Raw genomic sequence first — 5,588 nt, 5'->3', positions numbered from 1 at the left:
CTCCCAGAAGTGGGCAGATGAGTGCACCCAGCTTGGATGCAGATCTCCAGTGGGAGACTTGAGGGTGGGGGCTCCACCAGCATCTACTAAACCAGAAGAGAAGGTGCCTGAATGCATGTCACATTAATGCATACTTTACTGAAGATGTACACATTTTAAAGCCTCACTTTCCACCTTAAACTTTAACTTACAAATTATAATTTTATTTGGATCTCTGGTAAAATCTGTATACAGACAAATAGATTCCCATTTCCTCTTTGTTAATGCTTAGGTAATTTCAGATTCAAATAAAGGAAGTGTGGATGGCTCACAGTGACTTGAGACCCTGGCTCCAGCCACTTTCTCTTAGTGAAAGCCAGTCAGGAGTCCAGTGCAGATTCAAAGAGGTGGAAACATTTCCTTCTTTTGGTGGAAATGGCAGCAATGTCACACTGCAAGGGCCTCAGACAAAAAGAACTGTGACTTATCTGCATAGGGAGAGGCACATTATTATAAAATTTCACTAATTGTATTTCTTCAATCTTATAAACTGTATTTTTAGAATGGAATATATTCCTCATGCCTGTCAAGGCAGCGTTATAAATCTCCCAGGCAGATTTTTCAAAGCACCAGTGGTAGAAAGAAAAAATGTTTCACCCAAAGATGTCCATATCTTAATCCCCAGAACCCATGAGTACATCAGGTTATACGGAAAAAGGGACAGGAGACTGTGATGGATTTCAGTTTGCTAAGCAGATGACCATAAAATAGGGAGATGACCCTGGATTCTCTAGGTGGGCCCAATAAATCACAAAGGTCCTTAGAAGGGGAAGGTGACAAGGGAGCCAGAGAAAGACATGCCAATGGAAGGAGCCTCCAAGAAATGCTATATGGCTGGAACAGATCACCACACCAGGGGTGCAGGCACCACTAGGAAAACACAAGGAAATAGATTCTATTCCAGAACCTCCAGGAGAGAACGCAGCCCTGATAACATCGTGATTTTACCTCAGTGAGATTCATGGGGCTTCCAAACTACAGAATTGGAAGGTAATACATTTCCGTTGTTTTAAGCCACTGAGCGTGTAGTAATCAGTCACAGCAGCGGTGGGAAACTGGTATGGCACTTAAACCATCCTTTTAAATCTAATAAATCAAGCTTAGAACTGTAGAAAATCGATTCTCTTAGGCACTACAGTACTGCCTTACAAACATCATATTCCATATAGGTACCTGCTCAAACTCTGTTTAAAAGCAATCTCACATTTCAAATGTAAACCATATGCTTCTAGGTCAGGTATGCCCCGTTCTTGTCCACTCGACAACTTTAAGACACAGACACGTGGACTGTCCCGGTGATTATGAAACACTGTCTTAAATTTGCTGTAGATTGGATTCACCTGTGACTCCTGACCCGGCTTCTCTAATCAGAGACGCCTGCTCATGATTGCTAACCGGCTGGCTCTCATTACCCTTGCTCTTCCTCGCTCACCGCCTGCATTCTGTCTTCTCATCTCCACTGCAAGCCCCCGGGGGTCTGGTGTCCTGACCCACACCCTTGCAAACCCTGCCTACCAGCATTCTTCTTGAAAGCAAGGCAGGCCTGCTAGCTATGAGCTAATCAGCCATCTCTAGAATGACCAAGCGTCTCAACCTAACCATTCCTTAGTATAGGTATTTCACAGAAGGAAAAACTGAGGCACTAGAGCACATGCAGATGCTCACACATGGTGGGATCACACCTGGCTGAGCACGCTGGCCCTGGCTTCTCACCAGCCAATGGGATCCCTCCTCCTCTTGCCACCGATTGGCTCATGAATCTGGGTTTTAACCAATCAATGTATGACATCCCATTCCCCACAGAGGACAACAGGAACAAAGCCTGTTATTCCAGGATTGGAAGACGGGTCCTCCCTCCCATTGGCCTAGAAAAGGGGGAGTTGTATACCAATTGTAGTTTATATCCAACTTCTGTCGCAGAGGGCAGCTGACCTAAAGACAGAGCCAGTAGAAGGCGGAGAGATCCGAGGACTAACAGAAGCGTGTGGGCACAGGCAGTCCACACCACGCCAGGGTTGCTTTAGTCCCAAACTCCTCCAGTATAAGATAATACACGTCCTCATTGTTTAAGCAGGTGGTTCTCAGACTAGAGTGCACACATCAGAATCCCCTGCAGGGCTGTTTAAAACCCAGATATGGGCCCCAGCACTCTGCAAATGCCAGAGCTGCTGACTCAGCGGGTCAGGGGCTGGCGTGAGAATTTGCTTCCCTTTCCGGGGCATGCTACTGGTCCGGTACCATGCTCTGAGAACTCCTGGCTTAAGGTACTTTGCTTATGATAGGCCTACAAAATATGTTATCTTACATCCTTTTCATGAAACTAATAGTTGGATAAAATTGAAAGCCTAAAAGAAAAAAAAGCAAATTATAGGTTATGATTTCTGTTGATGTAAACACTCTAGAATTTCAACAGTGAATTTTCCTCTAATACCTACCTTAATTTCTACTTCTTATGGTTCCTCTGGCCTCTGCTCATATCCCTAGATAGCACGTACTTTTCCATGAAATCGGTTAGGAGACTTCAAGTTAAAAAACAAAACCAACAAAAGAAAACACATCTCATGCTCCCAGGTTGCAGCAGGTTTGGGGAATCAAGGAGACAGGGTAATAATTCACAGCCTTTTCTTTTTACAAAGTGCTGTTGCATTCCTTCCCTCACTAGTGCACGGTTGGTCTTGCAATGGCCTGTAAGAAAGAAGGAGTCGAGGTTATTTTGTTTTCATAGGTAAGAAAACAGAGGTTTGAAGAATGTGTAAGACTCCGTGAAGGACCCCTCTCAAAGGTTGCACAGGAAGGGGCCCAGATGGAGGACTCGGGTCTGCAGAACCTAATCTCCTGCATTCTCCTTGCCAAAAAATTGCCTCAGACTTTTGGCTCATGATGAATATTGGTATATTTTAAACTGTATCATGTCAAATAGCCAGTGTGCTAAGAGGATGACTGAGCAGGAGCCATATCCACCTACTAGGATAAATTCCAAATACTTCCAAAAGTGTCTGGCCAGCCATCACCCTCAGGGAGAGCTAGGATGCCAGTTGTTGGAGAATGCAGAGAATTTAATGGTTGAAGAAAAAGGACATCTATGTCCAAACATTAAAATCTGTTTCTGAAGAACTCTTTAATCTCACACAGGCCCCTCATGTAGCAGGAAGCAGGAAGATGAAGCCTGACTCATGATTTCAGATGATTGCATCAAGTGTTGCATTCAGAGGGCTTTGTGAAGGGCTCCTGGTGGGCGGAATACTCTGACTATCTCCACCAGACCAACGTTTGTGTTGCAGGAATTCCCAAAGGCGTGGGTGAGCCTTGACATCTGATGGCTCATGGGGCAAGAGTTCCCTTTGTTTTGAAACTCAGAACACTCTGTCCCCGTCCAGGGCCTAAGCTGAAGAAGCAGCTTTATTAGCACAGGGAGGTCTCACAGAGGCTGAGGCCCACCTGGAGGGTGGAGGTGTCAGTCCTGGGCAACTAGCACTGCCAGCTGCACTGACCTGTCCCAAGTGTTCAGATTCTTCCCCTGCCATCCCAAGTCAGGCTCTCCAACATCCCCCCAAGCTGAATGACACAGAATGCCCACTTCTCCTGTGGCACAGCCTCTCAGTTGCCCCTCATCTCCATTCCCAACCTGTAGTTACCAAAACTGAAATACCAAGATGTGTTTCCGCAGCCTCCCTTACAGCTACGGGTGGCCAAAAGATTTTCCACAAGCTGAGATCAGAGCCCATACACTGAGGACAGCAATGGCCTGAATGTTTGGCCAACACATTAACCTGCACTATCTCCTTCTAGAATTTTTATGAGATGAACCGTAAATGTCCTGTAAGCTATGAGAGCAGATTTGGGGTTATTTACATGGAAGCTACACAAGGACACACATTTTTGTCTAAGTTCCTTTCCCTGCACTTGAGGACCTGGGCCCTGGGCAGCTTGAATTGGTGAGTGCCTGAGTCAGGGAGAGGGGAGAAGGGGGCAGAGGCCGTCCTGGAAGAGAATGCTCCCCCCCTGCACCCTGTGGCTGTCTGGCTCCATCCATGCTGTGTGGGTGCCCTTAGGATTGCCTTCTGTTCCAGACAGAAACTGGACACATCTTTGCATGGTTATATTACAATAATTTTTTACCTCAGCCCTGACTTACATTCCCTATGGGTAAGCAAGTCTTTCTCACCATCTAGATTTCCATCCACTTTCTTAGCCCAAGAAAAGGAAGAACAGAAAAAAGAAGTGTATGAGGCTTGGAACTCTCCCAGCATTCAGCAGGAAGGCAGGTTGTTGCCCACCCTGTAGGGCACCATGGGAGGACAGCTGAGATGGGAAAGGAGAGATTGGCTAGCAATGGCCTCCCTCTCCAGGCTGAATCCATGCCCAGGGCACAGCTGGGGACAAGTATGCACCTGCCCCACTCCCCTTTGATGGCTGGAAGGGGCAGCCTCATGGGGATACTCCCAGTCCTGCACATGCCCGGGAGCTGCACCTGACCCAGAGGACCCCAGGGCAGCATCCAGCAGACACTAGGGGTCAGCCTAAGGCCAGACCCACAGGACCAAATATACTCCCGTGTCCTGGAGATGAACAGAAGGAGAACAGGAGAGGGAATCTGGGAGGCTGACCATCTAAAAGCAACCACTTGGTCAGAACCAGCATTGCAGGTGCAGGGAGTTTTCAGGCCTGGGTGACAGCGATGAACTTACCCTGTCCTGCAGGGTGAGGTTGGAGCACTCACTCACAGAATAAAGTGGGTGTCTGAGCAGATCCCAGGGGATTTCACCCAAAGGAAATGTGTTTAGCTACTTGCTTAAGCTACCTGGAAATCCTTTCTGGAATAAAGAGGGAGACATGGAAGGAAGAAGGGCCAGGGAAGGTGAAAAGAAACATGATAAAGAATGGAAAGAAGGAAGAGAGAGGAGAGGGAAGGGAAAAAGGAGAAAAGACAGGTCAGGGAAGGCAAAGAAGAGAAGATGGAGAGAGGGAAGGGATTAGTTCCCTGTTCAGCCATTTTGAATTCAAACAGGGAACATTATTGGGGAGGCCCTCTCTCCCCTCAGAACAAACCTCCAGTATGTTCTGAATCCCAAACAGACTCAGGAACTCGTTCTGTCCCATAGCAAAGATTCAGTGGCCCACACCCTACCCCTTACTGCCGGATGCTCAGTGCGTTCTCCTCCCCAGTCTCTGCAAGATGGTGAAATGAGCCACTTGCCCAACATCACTGAGGGGCTAACAGATTGCTGCGGCTACCCATGAGACCCATTTCCTGATTGCACAACCTCTGAGTAAGCAGGTCCCCAGCCCCAGACAGCCCTCCACCCCTAACAAGCCAAAGACCTGGCCCCAGTAGACCTGAGGCTATATTCCAGGCGCTGGTTTCGCTTGACCAAAACAGGGTGTGGCAGCCAGGGTGACTTAGGCCTTGCTGGGAAGGGTCATTTGCCCTGAGCGCATGTCTGCTAAAACATGACAAACAGTGGTTTTGTTATGAACCAGCTCAGTGCTCACCAACATCAGTAAATTTCAACGACAGTCTATAGCCTCTTGCTGCCCAGGGCTCTGTG

This window comes from Suricata suricatta, chromosome 12 (genome assembly GCF_006229205.1).
Source record: "Suricata suricatta isolate VVHF042 chromosome 12, meerkat_22Aug2017_6uvM2_HiC, whole genome shotgun sequence".
Lineage (NCBI taxonomy): Eukaryota > Metazoa > Chordata > Mammalia > Carnivora > Herpestidae > Suricata > Suricata suricatta.
Note: the sequence above shows the minus strand (reverse complement) of the source record.